Here is an 18,625-nt window from a genome sequence, read left to right as displayed (position 1 = left end):
AATTTTTATTTAAGTCCTAGATATTAATTGCCTAAAGTAAAAATCACCTCCAAAATACTTTTTTTCATTCCTACAATTAGTATTCTAAAGAAGATTCCTAACGGAAATATGAAACGCAATTTTTTTTTTTTTTGGATTTTTGATTCATGACACACCCTTTCAAATGCAAAATAGAAAGTACAATAATAATACTAAAACTCGACATTACTATACAAAACTAAAAGATAAAAGACGACATAAAATAAAATAACAGACTCAAAACATAAAAAGAAAAGAAAATCTTCTTTTAATCCCCTCCTGAATGAGCGATCCTGGCTAGATGCCCTGGGGCTCTGTCCTGCTCAAACCCTTCCTGTTGAAAACATGCAAGACATGATTTAGACTATTTTTGCAAAATGACATATTTGGCCAAAAGATGGCTAGAAGTGCAAAATTTGGCTAAGACCCCGCAAATCCAAGAACCTAAGATTTACTAGGAAGACCGGACCCTATGTGGGTTGCCTACGTATAACGCCTCGAAAGACGAAAATCAGGTATGCGTAGTTCGGGCAGATTGGATACGAGCGTGAATTTAAAAAAAATAACTAATTTAGAGAAAACATATTTTTTGCCTTTTTTTAAAAAAAATGATGAGACATGTAACTTCTTTTTGGATTTTTTTCTTTTTCTTTTTTTTTTTTTTGATTTTTTTTTATTTTTGAAAAATGATAAAAAGTACAAATTCTTTTTGAAGTTTCCATGCTCTTTTTTTTTTTAATAAAATGTAACAAAAATATAATTGGGCCCTACTCGCTTCATCCTCACACTTTTTTTCTTTTTTTTTCATTCTCCCTCAATTGTCATTGGTCCGCCAAATGACCCTTTTACCCTTGAAGAAATGCAACATGTAGCACATAGAATGCATCAAGATGGTCTGTTATTTTGGGTACACCTGTCCTAGACGGACCCAACCCCTGTGTTGAGTCTCCTAAGTCAAATGCATATGATGCAAACAAACGTTCCTACTAGGGATCCGGCATGAGGCTATGTTTTTCTAGGTTTAAAAACCTAGGTTTATTTGTTCTAGACTTGGCTTACCCGAGCGGACAGCTTGAACCGAGGGGGGGCAGCGTACCGGGAATACAGAAGCTTCACCGGCTTTGCAACTTGTCCGAACCTCGTTCTAAATTTGGGATATGACTCTAACAGAAAAGAAGTCACACGAAGAGCACACTTCCTCATGATTTAGAAGACTCAGAGAGAGGAGGGATTTCGCAACAGTTTATATACAGTTCAGATAATATCAAAGTCGTAAAAGCAACATTTAGCACATTAGGCCCAAACATGTAATAAAATCAGATAATAAATAAATCCAACTATAACAATTCATCTAAACTCGAATTCTGAACCCTGAACCAAAAATTTTGGGTTCTTGTCCCCAACAGAGTCGCCAGAGCTGTCACACCTCCTTTTTTCTACACCCCCGGAAGGGGTATATAAGGGAGTTTTTTCCAACTTAAAGTGACAATCGAAACGGGATTATTTATTTAAAGATTCAGAGTCGCCACTTAGGATAATTTCATGGTGTCCCAAGTCACCGGTTGAATCCCGAATCGAGAAAAAATTTGACTCTGTTTAACAGTCCGCGAACCAGAAATCCGAGTAAGGAATTCTGTTAACCTGGGAGAAGGTATTAGGCATTCCCGAATTCCGTGGTTCTAGCACGGTCGCTCAACTGTTATAATTGGTCTATTATCTGATTCTAATACACTTTTAAACCTATGTGCATTTTAATTTTAAAATCGATTTTAATTATTTTAAGGAAGATTTCAACATCATCTGAAATACGTCTTTGGACCACGCCACATGAAATGCACCCGCAGTCCGAGGCACATTTTATTTAACGTTGTTGAGATTTGGATTTGGGTCACATAAAATGCACACCCGAGTTTAAGGAGGTTAATTTAAATTACGCGCCTAAAGCAACTACGCACTTTCAAATTAATAATAAAGTTTGCGAGGGGCATGGAAAGTTCAATTGATGGCACACTCCAATTTTAAAAGAGTTACTATTAATTAAATGAGGGCCATGGGCTTAGGGGTTTATTTGGCATGGCACGCCTCAAATTATTTCAAAAGATTGCACTCAACTTAAAGCAAACTACGGATGTTAATAATTTGTTCCTAAAACATTGGGGATTATTGTAAGGCATGATTAATGAAAATTACTGTGAGAGGTTGACAAATTAAACGAAAATAAAGACAATATAAAGAAAGGAGTGTACGTATACTCTTGTGCTTATCTCAATCAGATCTAGACAAAATTCATATTGGCTCAACAACAAAGCTAATAATCTCTTACCCCACTTATGAACAGGATTCCAGTTTTATCAAATAGAACATAACATGTTAGTTTTCAAAACTAAACTAGAAATATAGCACGTTATTACTTCAAAGAATTCAAAAGTTTAATCCCAAACGATTTCACTACTTAAGATGGAAACCAACCAACTAAAGAACTAAATTATCAAATAAAAATTGGACTCATGAGTCAATTACTTCAATCACACAAGCACATACGTATTTATCCGAATGAAAATCTCGGTATTCGTGAATTGAACAGCAATGGGATAAAATAAATTAAAAAAAATGCCCAAAGATAGGAAAGAATCGAACCTTTGTATTAAGAAGAATATCCAAATCAAATCTTTAACAAAGCAGCTGATAGATGGAATCAAAATCTAAAAATTGATAATGGAACTTGAAAATAAAAACGATCCGGACTGCGATTTTGACCAGGGAATCTCGACATAGGCCCTCAATGAACTTGATACAGAACGATAAATCTGGAAAATGAGCTCGAGCTCTTGAACAAGAAACGAAGTAGCAGCGGCGGCGAAACAAAATTGGCCAAAAGACCTCCGTTGCCAAACCAACAGAAACAAAATCAATACCACAAAAGAGACCTCGTTTTCAATGTGTGTCCTTTTTTCTTTCTTTTTTTTGAAATTCTAAGATCTACTCCTTTTTGTTATTTTTCTTTTTTTTGGTCGGTCCCCCCCCCCCCCCCATTCACGGCTGATGGTTGTATGTATATAGGTCTAGGATTTATTTTTTTTGGTAGGGTTTTTAGGTTAAGGGGTATGGGCTTAGGAATTATGGGTTTGGAAATTATGGGCTAAGTCAAAATTAGGCCTAAAAATGGGTTGCTCGAGCCCAAGTTCTATCCTTTCCCCGCAAACAAGACTAAAAATACGATCTCAATTATTAATTAGTCCTACTTAAGTAAAATAGCTGTTAAAATAAGACTGACCTTTTAAAATAAATTATTATTTTTTTTTTTTGATATTTTTCAATATTAAAAATGACTACAAAATATTAATGAAATAATTTTTGTAATTTTCATTTTTTTGGTAATAAAATAAAGTAAAAGAGTCAAAATTAATTAAAATAGTTATATTAGGCCTAAATTAAATATTTACGTGTTAAAATATGAAAAATCTTGGGGGTGATCAAAAATCACATGTCTACAAGGTGATTAGGTAAGACATGGAGATGCTTCAAATTACTGAGGACATGACTGTCACATCTCCTTTTTCCCGAGGGGATATGGGAGTTTTTTCAATTAAAGTGACATAATTCGAAATGGGATTATTTATTTATTTTCAGAGTCGTCACTTGAAATAATTTATGGTGTCCCAAGAAGAGGGGGATCCAGAATTTAAAGAGGATGGGTACATTACTATAGATAGACGGATTTAGAATTTAAATTTGATGTTCAACCTTTAGCTAATTGAAACCATTCCACTAATGAAATTATGAGTTTAAATGTTTTTAGACATTTTCGTGATTTTTTCAAGATATATTTGTATTCCACGTCGAAAATTTGTAGTAAAACCCGTTAATTGGCTCTATACCACATCCTCAATTGCTCCTAGTTTTAATATAAGACATTTAGTTGAATTATCTAAAATTTTGGTACACTACATAGAACATGGATTTCAATAGACTTGGAGATTTTAAAAAATACACCAAATAAAGAAAGAAAAGCAAAGAAATAATTAATTAATCAAAACATAAGATGGACAAGAAAATTAAATCCTTGACCTCACTTAGTGCACCCATTAACCGTTACAACATATGACTCTTTGAGTTTAGGTGCACACATATATTTATATTAGTTCAAAATAATATAATATTACTATGTATGTTTCAGGAAGAAGAGCATGGGTATACGTGAACCCGCTCCCATCCTCTTAGATACACCTCTGGCCCCAAGTCACCGATTTATTTTAAATCCCAAATCGAGAAAACTGACTCTTATTTATGGTCTGCGAACACAGAAGACTGGATAAGGAACTCTGTTAACCCGGGAGAAGGCGTTAGGCACTCCCGAGTTCCGTGGTTTTAGCACGGTCGCTCAACTATTAATAATTGGCCTAATAATCTGATTTATTACATGTTTGAAACCTATTGTGTATTTTTGTACTTTCTTAACCGCTTTTAGTATTTATGGAATTATTTCTGGAACAAATCACGATGTTGTACACTTGCCATTTTGGTACATGTTGTAAACTGCACCACATGAAATGCACCTGCGATTTACGACATGTTTATTTTAATTATTCGAAATTATGGCTGGGTCACATGAAATGCACACCTGAATTTAAATTTTTGTATCGTGACTCTGCCACGGGAATCGTACCCATAGCCACGATAATTTATTTAATTAACGCGCCTAAAGCAAACTACGGTGTTCAAAAAAGATCCTTACTTTGATAAAATTATGAACATTTGACTATATCTTCCACAGTTAGAATAAAACAAAAAAGCAAAATTATCTTTGAGGACTCATAAAAGAAATAGCAAAAATCTATACATTCACAATTAAAAAATATTTTCATCTAGAAAGCACCAAATAAACCTAATAGCAATCTCATGAAACGAAAAAAATCAAGCGAATTTCTAGGTCCAAGTCCACCAGCGAAGCACCTTATTCTCAAATTTCAATTAACATAAAGCTCTTACTTAATGCTAATCATAAAACTGAAAATTTGCAGAATCAGCAAACTTCATCAAATTAATAAAGGAAGTCATATTAAATTGTTTGGAAACAAACTTAGAGCAGAAAAAATTAGAACCCAAAACATCAATATAAAAAGGAAAGGAACTTATCGATTTTTGCGAAATGTTACAAACCCATCAAAATGATAACTTCAATCCTTAATGTTAAGCAAAAACAGCAGCAGATATTTAACAAATTAAGTAGCCAAGTGTTGTTGGTGAAGACTTTTTCCTTTGTATATTTACATTTTTATGAGATAAATGTTGTTGACTTCTCTCTTTTAGAGCTGTGGTCATGAGGTCTTTTGATTTTTTGATGAAATTTGTTTGGATTTTTTGTGTATGGTTTTAGGGAAGATGATCTTTTAGGATGGATGGCTGCTCGTTATTTTTTGTTGCTGAATAAGAAGATTTGAGGGCTGTCGTTTCTCTTAGCCTTTTCTATTGGAGGGAATCTAGAATTAAGTCTAGGTTTTTGGGAAAGTCCCCCTTTTAAAGAGAGGGAATTATGGTATATTTTAGAGATGAGGGGATCTTGGGTTTTGGGTAGTGGGCTAGGCGAATTGGGTTAAGTTTTGGGCCAATTTGGGCCATGAATTGGAAATTTGGACAAAGCAAGACTTTAGTAGAAATAGTCCAAATTAAAATTTCTTTTCTTTTTTTGTGATTTTGACTTTTTCTGTTATTGATTAATAGATGAAAATAAAAATACTACTCCTAGACTTGAATAGCAAGATAAAATACTAATCACTCAAAATTTACTTAACAAACTAATATATTTTTTTTGGAAAACCTTTTCTTTATTTGTAAATGAAGATAAAGCTTATATTAAAAATGTGACTCTTTTTATTTTTTTTAAATATATATATATATATATATATATATATATATATATATATATATATATATATATATATATATATATATAAGGAGAAATAAAAGATAAAATATGTAGATTAAACTTAAAATATATTTACCTACTAAAAGTGATGAAAATTCAAAAATTAGGTGCTCACGGCTGCCTCTTTTTGCTTGGGAACATGAAGAGTTCTCAGGCAAAGACAAAGTAAGTCGTGTGACTAATTTTTGACCAAATTTTATTCAAAAGAGGAAGAAAATAAAATGAAAAATGTGCAACCGAGTTCTGATTTTGGACAACCTACATATCCCGGGTTATAAGGGAATCAGGTCGCGTGTAGTTCAAGAAAAATGATGGAGTGATGAGTTCGAGAGTCGAGTAAGGTTCTGTCAAGGCTCCGGTCCCTGGCTCTATTATTACATCAAAATCAAAATGAAAAGACTAACTAAGCCTATCACCTACGAGTTACAAGATTCCTATCTATAAGTCTTCTGAAGCTTGATCTTGAGTCTTGGCTGGTTCTTCATACGGACTATGATCTGAATCTTGATGCTCGTTAGCTGCAGGTGCTGGTTCATTCTTTTTTAGCTTCTCGGATCAAGGCGGGACATGCAAAGCTTGTGACTTCAATAATGTCTTAAGCAGTCCACATCTTTTCTCCGCTTATTCACTTTGAGTTCACTTCTTTTTCTTTTCTTCTTTTTCTTTTATTCTGGATTGAGACTTCTTCTTTTGGGTAATCTCGAAACCTGTGTCTCGAGGTATAACCTTCTCAAATACCAAAACAAACAAACAAATGGAATTTTTCTGCCCCAAACTAGGAAAATTTCGTGAGTTATTTGTAACCAAAACTCTATACTACTTCATTATTGAAAGCAATAAAAGTCAGGATTGTGTATTCTTGGAAAACAGAGATTAGGGAGTGGAGACCCTATATCTAAAATGAAATCAACTAGGGATTAGAGACCCTAATGTTGAAAAATCATCAACTAGGGAATGGTGACCCTATGTTGGCATGAGGTTATGCTAGCAACAACTAGGGAATGGATACCCTATGTTGCATCAACAAGGGAGTGGTGACCATATATTGGCATCAGGTTATGCTGACATCAACTAGGTAATGGAGACCCTATGTTGGCATCAACTAGGGAGTGGTGACCCTATGTTGGTATCAGGTTATGCTGGCATCAGGTTATGCTAGCATCAACTAGGGAGTAGAGACCCTATATTGGCATTAACTAGGGAGTGGTGACCCTATGTTGGCATCAGGTTATGCTGGCATCAACCAGCGAGTGGAGACCTTATGTTGGCATCAACTATGGAATGGTGACCCTATGATGGCATCAGGTTATGCTGGCATCATGTTATGCTGGCATCAACTAGAGAGTGGAGATCCTATATTGGCATCAACTAGGGAGTGAAGACCCTATGTTGGCATCAACTAGGGAGTGGTGACCCTATGTTGGCATCAGATTATACTGGCATCAACTAGGGAGTGGAGACCCTATGTTGGCATCAACTAGGGAGTGGTGATCTTATGTTGGCATCAGGTTATGCTAATATCAGGTTATGTTAGCATCAACTAGGGAATAAAGACCCTATGTTGGCATCAACTATGGAGTGGTGAGCCTATGTTGGCATCAGGTTATGCTGGTATCAACTAGGGAGTGGAGACCCTATGTTGGAAAATCATCAGGTTATGTTGGCATCAACTAGGGAATGGAGACCCTATATTTGAAAATCATCAGGTTATGCTGGCATCAACTAGGGAGTAGAGACCATATGTTGGAAAATAATCAGGTTATGATGGCATCAACTAGGGAGTGGGACCCTATGTTGGAAAGTCCTCAGGTTATGCTGGCATCAACTAGGAAGTAGGATCCTATGTTGGCATCAGGTTATGCTGATATCAGGTTATGCTGGCATCAACTAAGGAGTGGAAACCCTATGTTGGCATCAACTAGGGAGTGGTGACCCTAAGTTGGCATCAACTAGGGAGTCGTGACCTTATGTTGGCATCAGGTTATGCTGGCATCAAGTTATGCTGGCATCAACTAGGGAATGGAGACCCTATGTTGGCATCAACTAGGGAGTGGTGACCCTATGTTGGCATCATGTTATGTTGGCATCAGGTTATGTTGGCATCAACTAGGGAGTGGAGATCCTATGTTGGCATCAACTAGGGAGTGGTGACCATACGTTGGCATCAGGTTATGTTGGCATCAACTAGGGAGTGGAGACCCTATGTTGGCATCAACTAGGGAGTGGTGACCCTATGTTGGAAAATTATCAGCTATGTAGTGGAGACCCTATGTTGGAGAAGAGGCTATGGAGTGGATACCCTATGTCTAAGATAAAATCAACTAGGGATTAGAGACCTTATGTTGGAAAAAATGCAACTAGGGATTGGAGACCCTATACTACCATGATTTTGAACTTTTCTTCTTTTCTTTTTTTTCTCCATCAATTTATTTAAGAGAATGAGTAAAAATGCAGGAAAGAATTTGGAGGAGACTTCCTTTTTGGATTGATTATTGCTACAAAGCTGTTTTTAGCCCTTGCACGATTTTCTTTTGTTACACCTGCTTCTTGCAAGGTTGCTTTTGGATTTCACCCGTTTTCTGTTTTCAAACAAAGAATAATTGTTTGTTTGAAATGGTGGTTGGTTTTGTGGCATTGATTTTTTTAGTCACTTGATCTTGGTCGGCTTCTTTGATGATAGTTTCAACTGCAACTGGCTATTTCTTGAATATCGATTTCATTTCTGGCCTCAGAGAAACTTTTGCTTTCCAAACTTTACCGTGACGGTTAGCCATGTGAGACTTAACCTTTTCATCTTTATTTTCCCTTTGTGGGTCTTTCCCTTCTGACTTGTTGTTTTTTTAACTTCAGAGCATTGGGGAACTTTTGGCTCCTCAAACTTTGGCGCAACGGCTAGTCGCGTGTGATTTAACCTTTTCCAACTTTGTTTCACCTTCGTAGGCCTTTCATTTCTGGCTTCTTTCTTCTGACATCTATTTAAGAGCATTTGGGGTACCTTGGCTTTCCAAACCTTTGCCAAGACGGTTAGTCACGTGGGACTTGACCTTTTCAACTTCATTTGCCTTTATAGGCACTTCAATTTGATTTTCTCCTTCCAAGAGTTTTGATTTCGAAGCATCGGCTACCATGGCCGGTTGAGGTCGACTTGATGCCCCTGACGAGGCTGGGTGCCTTTTTGAATATTAGCTTGTATTAAATTAGAACCCTGTAAATCAGTCTTACCATCCTTTCTTTGTCTTAGTTTCGGAACAGAGTTAGACCGAAAGGGATTTAAAGAAAACAAACAATGGAATGGAGAATGAATTTCAACAAGAAGTATCCCTTTCGGGGAAAGAAAAGAAGGACTTATCTGGAGTACATGCGGACTTCAATAAATATGACATGCCTTTTGGACTGGATGTCTGATCTGTGTAAACCGTCCGACTCTCAGAAATTCATCACAACTTTTGCCTCAAAATCAAGAAACTTTGCGAGGACTCTATTGATGCCGATAGCTGTGAAGATCCTCTTTTTGATCAGGGGTGCCCTTTGCGAGTTTTCACCAGCTGACCTCTCTCATTTCTCTTCTCACTATCGCCGTATGGTGCTCTTTGCGAGCTTTCACTAACAAGACTCTCTCATGTTTTATTTCTCTGCGCTTACCATCGCCTTACGGTACCCGTGAGGGTCTTCACCAACAAGACTCTCTCATTTTATTTCTCTTATTTTGATTGTATCAGATCCAAACGATTGTGTCCTCCAATTTGAACATTCTCGCTGATTGATCGGAAGGACTTGAAAAGGATTTGGGTAAAAAGAATTTGGGCTAAATTACAACTTTGGAACCTTTCAGGCAAAATCATTGTCGAACCATTATAACTTCTGCCCCAGTTTCAATTTTTGGGGGAATTTAGATTTTTATTTTTGTGTGACTGAACCCCAGAGAGAGGCTGCCTACGTATCCTTTCGGAATCAAGTCAAACGTAGTTCAGGGAACTTTATTTTTTTATTTATTTTTTGTTTTTCTTTTCTTTCTATTTTGTTTTGTTCTCTTTCTTTTTCCTTTCCTTTTTCTTCTCTTTTTTCTTCCTTCTTTTTTTTATTTTTTTATTTTTTGTATTTTTTTTTCTTCTCTTCTTTTGTTTTTTCAATTTTCAATCATTCTTTTTCAATAATAACTTCCAGGTTCCAAAGAGGGTAATCAAAGAATGGGAGCCGGCTCAAAGGGTTTGCAAAGGGTTAAATATTTGGATAGTGAGAAAGAAAGCCTTCTTCATCCCAATCAGAAAACATTAATGCTATGTAGAGGATCCAACATAGTACCTTTTGACTACATTTGCATTAACAATTGTTTGAGAGACATTTCCTTCGATGTGTCCTAAGTACAAACGCACTCTTCTAGCAGTACTCTTGTTGCAATGTATGGATCTTTCCAATCTGGAACCAATTTTCCTTCAGTTGTTCCAACTCTTTGTTTTATTTCCTTAAACTTATCTTCATTGCGATCTAATTCTTGATTCATTATTTCGAGGTTTGACAGTATTTCAGGATCTGGGCATGAAGTTCGCAAGCATGTCATGTTATTGAAATCTGCACTTAACATAGCTGAAAAGAAAATAAGAAAAATGACAAGATTAAGAAAAGAGACAATCCCGGAAGAATTTCATTTGATTTGATTTTTTTTTTTAATTTTAAGGATAGAACGGTTTACATCGGAAAGTAAGACAATAAAGTAAAACGTCCGAATCACACCCTGAGATAAATCCGGACGCAGAAAGAAAAGCAAGACTGGCTACCGAGACTCTCGTCTGATAGGGAACTTTCAGGCTTGGGGGCTATTTTTTGGCTTTTCTTCTGTCTCGGTAATGGCTGCAATGGCCCTCAGTGCCGGATCAAATTCCTCATCTTCACAAGTCATTCCGACTTCTGGCCCATTGGTGTGAGTAGGCAGAGGATTGTTCATTATATTATGAGCCTCTTCGTCCCGAAGAACGATTCTTCCAGCTTCAATCAAGTCTTCAACTGCCCTTTTGAGGGTCCAACAGTCCTTCGTACTGTGTCCCACTGCTCTAGAGTGGTATTCACATCTAGAATCAGCTCGGTGCGAGGGGGACTCGGGGTTTGGCCGGTTTGGGGCCACTAGCTGCAGCAGACCTTGCTTGACTAACTTTTGGAACAAGCCCGAGTATGATTCACCAATAGGGGTGAACTGATTCCTTTTGAAAGGATCTCTTGGGCGAGGATTGTACTGGGGAACATTTGATTGGGGAATATATGGATCTTGGTAAGGATTGGCATTTCTGGGAGGTGGAGCTCGGTTTTGTGTATAATATTGTGGTCGCGTGCAAGGTTGCACGTTCATCACCGCATACCAATAAAACCAACCACCTGAACTGAACCTGGCTAATTTTCTCACACACAGCCTTATTAGTTTTGAGACATTTAACATATAGGTAATCGCACGCACGGATGCAATGCAACTAACAGTTAAACGCTTCTACCATGTGTTTGAACGGTTGCATGTTTCATCCCGGCCTTAACTAACCCTTTCAGTATGTACCTCTTTTCTTTTATTTCTGCCTCTCTTTAATCACTCTTGATTTTTTTCATTTCGTTTCTGTCGCTCTTTTATTTTTTGGCACTCTCTTTTATTTTATTTTTTCTGTTTTGTCACTCTCTTTTTTTTCTTTTTTTTTTTTGTCACTCTTTTCTTTTCTTTTCTTTTCTTTCACTCAATTTTTCTTTCTCTTTTTTCAGTTTATTTTTCACTCAATTAATTTTATGGCTATGATCAAATGCGATGGGGATTGCCTACGTATCATGACGCCGCATGAATCAGATCTTGCGTAGTTCAGAAATACTAGGAACAACGTAAATGAGCTAACTCTTTTTTTTTAATTTATTCAACATTTTTAAACGGGCAAATCATACCTCAAAAGCTTCTAACAAGGAAGAAATTTTGGATTTTGGATTTTGATTGATTTTTTTTTTGTTTGAAATTTTTGAAAGAAAGGCTTCTAAAGAACAAAAAAAAAATTTGGATTTTGATTTTTTTTTTTTTAGAATTTTTGAAAAGAAAGACTTCTAAAGAAGAAAGAAAATACTTTTTGGATTTTTGATTTTTTTTTTTGGGAAAAAGACTTCTAAAAAAAAGTAGAATTTTTTTTTTGGATTTTGTTTGATTTGTTTTCTTTTTTTGAATGAAAGATTTCTTAAAGAAAGAAAATATTTTTGGATTTTGGAGGTTGCCTCTTAATTTTCGAAAGGGGGACCTTTAAGAAAATATTTTGGATTTCTGAGTTTTTTGTTTTTTAAATTTACAAAAATACTTCTAAGGAAAAACAAAAATATTTTAGACTTCAATTTTTTTTATGACATTTACGAAAGAAAGACTTTTAAAGAAGGAAAAGAATATTTTTTTGGGTTTTTTTTTTCTGATTTTTTTTTATTTTTTGGGAAAAACACTTCAAAATAAAGGAAACCCGTATTTTGAGTTTTGATTTTTTGATTTTGTTTTTTTTATCTCTTTTTTTGTATGAAAGAATTCAGAAAGAGGGAAAATATTTTTTTTTTAATTTAAAAAAACTTCTTTTTTTTAATTGTCTAAGGAAATGCTTCTAAAGAAGGAATTAAAGGAAAATATATTTGGATTTTAAAAAATTGGGGCCGGAACCGATGAGGTTTGCCTACATATCTCACATTAGGTGAGAATCACACCCGCGTAGTTCGATCAATTTTGATGGAACAGGAGAAACATGGCACTTGAAAATTTTGGCTCATTTTGAAATGACTTTTTTTCAGAATTTCAGCAGAGTTTCAGGATTTTCAAATACCTACCTCACTCTTGGTTTTTTTTCTTTCCCTATTCTAGAAACTGGTCAACATGAAAGCCGAAACAAATAGATGTGCAAGTAGCACGTAAGATGCATCAGGATGGTCTTTTAATGTGGGTACACCTATCCTAGACGGACCCAATCCCTGTGTTGAGTCCCCAAAGTCGAATGCACGTGATGCAAACAAACGTTCCTACTAGGGATCTGGCATGAGGCTATGTTATTCTAGGTTAGAACCCTGGGGTGTTTTGTTCTAGACCTGGCTTACCCGAGCGGACAGCTCGAGCCGGGGGGTGGGGAGGGAAAGGGGGCAGTGTACCGAGAATATAGAAGCTTCACCGGCTTTGCAACTTGTCCGAACCTCGTTATAAATTAGGATATGACTCTAACAGAAAAGAAGCCATGCGAAGCGTACACTCCCCAAAGGATTTAGAAGTCTCAGAGAGAAAAAGGGTATCGTAATAATTTATATACAGTTCAAACAATATCAAAAGCGATAAAAAGCAGCATTTAATACGTTAGGCTCAAACACGTAAAAAATCATATAATAAGCAAAAGCCAACTATGACAGTTATTCTAAGCTCGAATTCTGAATCCTGAACCAGAGATTCTGGATTCTTATCCCCAGCAGAGTCGCCAGAGCTGTCACACCTCCTTTTTTCGAGGGGATAAGGGAGTTTTTCCAAATTAAGTGACATAATTCAAAATGAGAATATTTATTTATTTTCAGAGTCGCCACTTGGAATAATTTATGGTGTCTCAAGTCACCGGTTTATTTTAAATCCCAAATCAAGGAAATTGACTCTTATTTATGGTCTGTTGTCACGACCCGAATTTTCCATCGTCGGGATCGTAATTGTTACATCTCGCATTTTCGTACATTAAAATTTCATTTTCAGTTAACCGACGTAGACTCGGGGATGAGATAATCTTGACATTAACGTACTTACGCTATTTATACAAGCGATAAATAAGTGTTATGAAGGATAAAGGGGTACACAGATTAAAGAAAACGAGTTTCGTTGAAAATGGACAATTTGGAATAAAATACGGGTCGAGTGATAATACCCGATAAATATGAACTATTACCATGCAAGGTATCATAAGACCACGGTAGTATAATATACAAAGTATATATGAAGTATTTTAAAAATAAATAGAATTTTAAGTAATTTGTGATCATTTTTAAATTATGCGGGTAATTGATTAATTATCGAGTAAGAGGACATTACCCAATTAACTAATAAGTGGATAAAAATTAATAATAATTCCCACCCCAAAAGCAACGTGGCAGCTAGCCACCTTACAAGAATATGACGAAGGTCATTCCTTGATTATGTGTCCAATTTCAAGGATTTCAATTCTTGGAAACGTTAATATTCCATTCAAGGTTACATAGATTCATCATTTTAATTCATAAACGTCTTCTGCTTTTCATTCTCAAAAGAATAATGAAATCCTTGGAAATTTTAATATTCCATTCAAGGTAAATTAAGTGCCTTGGTTTTCATTTCATTTGGACCAAAAACAGAACCATGAAAAATGACCCAAAGAAATTCTAAAGCAAGCTTTCCTTTCTTGGTTTAAACATTTCAATCTCAAGGACATTCAATTGCTCAGATACTTCAACGCCAAAAATAGAAGCACAATCATTCAAGCACTTCAATGAGCAGAAGTTTAATTCCATCCAAATTTTGTTGTTTTAAAAGAGTACGGTGCAATCTTAGCCAAGAATATTATACGGAGTTTTTCTTACTCCAGGTATGTTATGGACATCCCTTCTTTTTTTTGGCATGGTCCAATTATAATGAAGAAACAAGCAAACGCACAGTTTTCATAAATTACTCTATTCATAGAAATAGTAGGGGTGTCTATACTCTTGATTCGTAAAAATAGCACGGTATAGCCAGTTTTCAGACTGGTCATTCAAAAATAGCCAGCGTTTACGAAGTCAATGAAAAATAGCCACTATTTTGCTGCAACAGAGACCGGTCCAACATAATATACTAGAGTTCGATGCACCTGTGTATGAACTCCAGCATATTATGCTGGACCGATATACTTTGATGACTCCAGTATAATATACGGGAGACTGGAGCACCGGTGCTCCAAACTCCAGTATATTATACTGGAGAATTATACTTGCTGGAACTCCAGTATATTATGCTGGAGTTCTAGTGTACTTATGCTGGAGTTCATACATACTTATGCTGGAACTCCAGTATAATATATTGGCGTATTTTTTGGATTTTGAGCAGTGTTTTTGCTCATATTGATCTTTACATGAAATGACTAAATTTTGATTACTTTTTAAATTGGGCTATTTTTGAACGACAGTTGTAAATCTGGCTATTTTTTAATTTCTCCCTCTTGATTCCCCATGAAAAATATTATTATCTTTTGTTCATGGGTATCTGAATAATACATAGTTGAAAAGGTTTATCCGGAAGGAATATTGAAATTATTACGTATTTTTCATGCATTTCACTCATTTATACATGTTCATTGACCCATGACCAGATGGCGTTATATACGTGTATATATGTAAATATATGTATATGGAATATGGGAAAGGTTACTGCGTTATATACGCACCACAAATTGATCAGCTCGTATTTGATGATGATGTTGCCCACAATGGCTGAAATATGACTCAGATGGCGTTATATATGCGTGTATATGTATGTATATGTATATGGGATATGGAAAGAGATTATGGTGTTATATACGCACCACCACCTGATCAGCTGGTATATGTTGATGATATGCCCACAGTGGCCGAGACGATATGATGGGATGCCTTTAGTGGCTTGATGATATTATGTACACCCATACGAATGCATGGCATGACATTTATACGCATGTTCATGATATAATAAATGTTTCAGATATACGACATTTAAAGGTATTTCTGTATTCCATGTTTCATCTATGTCTTTTACGTACTAATTTTCATGCCTTACATACTCAGTGCATTTTTCGTACTGATGCCCTATTTCACAGGGGTTGCGTTTCATGCCCACAGGTGCAGGTAGGCAAACTGACAGTCCCCTTCTTAGGATCTCTGATCAGCGAGAGTTGGCATGCTCCACTTGATCCGGAGCTGCTTTTGAGTTTGGTACGATACATTTGTGTATATATATATGGGTATGACGTGGCTCAGTCTCGTCTTTGTACAATTATGTTTCTATTAGAGGTCTGTAGATAGTATGTCTAGTTGGGTTGTATATGGCCTTGTCGGCTTTCAATTTTTGATTTATAGTTGTCTATAGCAGCATTGCCGGCTCGACCACTGTATTCTGCATGTATACGTACATATGCCTTGATGGTAGGTTTCCTTCACGTATTTCAATTTCGTAATGCAGTAGACGCATGTTAGGGGTGTTTGACATGTAGGACTCAGGCACCCGTCGCAGCCCATCTGTTTGGGACGTGACAAAAGTGGTATTAGAGCAGTTCTGTCCTAGGGTTGTCTGCAGGCCGTGTCTAGTAGAATCTTGTTTATGGATGTGTTGTGCACCATACTTATAGACAGGAGGCTACAGGACATATAGGATGTTATCCTCTCTTCTTATCTTAGATCGTGCAATATAAGCATTCATGTTCCAAACGATGTGTTATGTTTTCAGTGATGCCTCCGAAGACTACAGCCGCTAGCACGGGTCAGAAGGCTACGAAGGTGTTAGAAAGAGAGATAAGTTATACTATGGATTCAGACCCATTGGAGATCATGGGTTCTATTGAGGAGGATCCATCCGAGGATCCATATGAGTCATCCGTTTGAGTTGTTTCGACCACTACGACAGCAGATGGGGGGGAGGAGTTCCGACTACACCAAGGTCCTTAGTTTCACAGCCTGTTTATCAGGGTATGAGGGGAGTAGTGCATGGATTGGTACAGTCGGGATTCCCTCAGGCTCAAAACTATGTCAAGGTATTTAAGGACATCGGCTCTTATGAGGTTCTAGATAGTCCACAGTCTTGGGAATCCGTCAATCAAGGTTCGTCGGTATATGTTATGGGATACGCATAGGAACAAGATAGTAGTCAGGCCAAGAGGAGGAAGGTAACTGATAAGGGCATGAAGATTATGCTTCAAAATGTGTCCGATTGAGGTTCTTATATAGGACGAGGCAAGGACCCTCTACTATATAGACTTCCTCCAAGTGTCAGTTTTTGGTTGGTGAGTTCCACCTCTTCTTGGAATATTACCAAGTCAGGGTTCTAAAAGTGTTAGGTTGTTTTATGAGGATGTAGGGAGCCCCGTCCCGACTTGTATATATTATGGTTATGCCTACTTAGAGGTTTTGCAAATAGTATCATGTATATAGTTTTGGGTATGATATGTCTACGGCCTAATCGACCCCTATGTATATAAAACTTTTTCTAAATTAGTTATGCGAGTTAAGCCTTAATATTGTTACTTATATATATGGATGTCGCCGTAATGGCCCGTGATAGATTTGATAATAAACAAGGATAAGGTACATCGTGTTCGGTTGGGTAGAACTTATTATTATAATAGGTATGGATTGGTTGGATTTTTGTTATGCTAACATCAAGTGTGGGTCAAGGATGGTTTAATTTCAGCCCCCAGGAGAGCCTGTTTTAGAATGGGAAGGTAATATGGCATCACAAAGAGGTAAATTTATCTCCAATCTCAAGACAAGGAAGATGATAATAAAAGACTATATTTATCACTTAGTTCGGGTTTGGGATGTGGAATTAGAATTTCCAACCATTCAGTCCTTCCCTGGGGTTAATGAGTTTCCTGATATATTTCCTAATGAACTTGAGGGTCTCCCGCCAAAGTGAGAAATTAAGTTTGACATCGACCTACTAATAGATACTCATCCAATATATATCCCTCCACCATAGAATGGCCCCCACAGAGCTGTAAGAATTAAAGGAACAACTAAGGTACTTGCTTGAAAAAAGCTTTATCAGGCCTAATACGTCACCGTGGGGAGCACCTGTATTGTTTAAGAAATATGATTCCTTACGAATATGTATTGATTATAGGCAGCTGAATAAGGTGACGATCAAGAATAAATACCCACTCCTGAGAATTGATGATTTATTTGATCAGTTGCAAGGTGCCAAGTGTTATTCAAAGATAGACCTAAGGTTCAGGTACCATCAAGTAAGGGTTAAGGATAAAGATATTCCGAAGACAACATTCAGGACTAGATATGGCCACTTTGAGTTTCGGGTTATGTCATTCGATCTGATCAATGCCCCTACAGTATTCATGGACTTGACGAACCGTATGTTCAGGCTTTTTTTAGATTTGTTCGTAATTGTATTTGTCGACGATATATTGGTGTATTCTCGTTCAGAGGCTGAGCATGTAGATCACTTGCGTATTGTACCTAGAGTTCTACAAAAAGGGAAGTTGTATGCAAAATTCTCTAAATGTGAATTCTGGTTGAACTCTGTAGCTTTCTTTGGGCATATTATTTTGGGTGAAAACATCCGGGTGGATACACAAGAGACTAAGGCAGTGAAGACTTCGCCTAGACCCAGAACACCAATGAAGGTTCGTAGCTTCTCCGTTTGGAAGGTTATTACAAGAAACTTGTAACGAAATTTTCTACTTCTAAGCACCTTTGACAAAAGTTAAAGATTATGACGTTTCTATTTCATGCCATCTGGGGAAAGCGAACGTAGTAGCCGACACCCTCAGTCATAGATCTATGGTTAGCCTGTCATATTTACAGCTAGAAAAAAGGGGGAGAATAGCCCATGAAGTTCACCAGCTAGCTAGTCTTGGAGTTCGGTTACTGGACTCAAGCGATATTGGAATTACTATTCAGAATACGGCAACATCCTCATTAGTAACTGAAGTAAAGGAATGCCAGTATGAGGAC

The sequence above is a fragment of the Nicotiana tabacum genome, chromosome 16, assembly GCF_000715075.1.
Source record: "Nicotiana tabacum cultivar K326 chromosome 16, ASM71507v2, whole genome shotgun sequence".
In the NCBI taxonomy this organism is placed as follows: Eukaryota; Viridiplantae; Streptophyta; class Magnoliopsida; order Solanales; family Solanaceae; genus Nicotiana; species Nicotiana tabacum.
The sequence above is the reverse complement of the archived record's forward strand: the minus strand, read 5'-3'. Positions refer to the sequence as shown.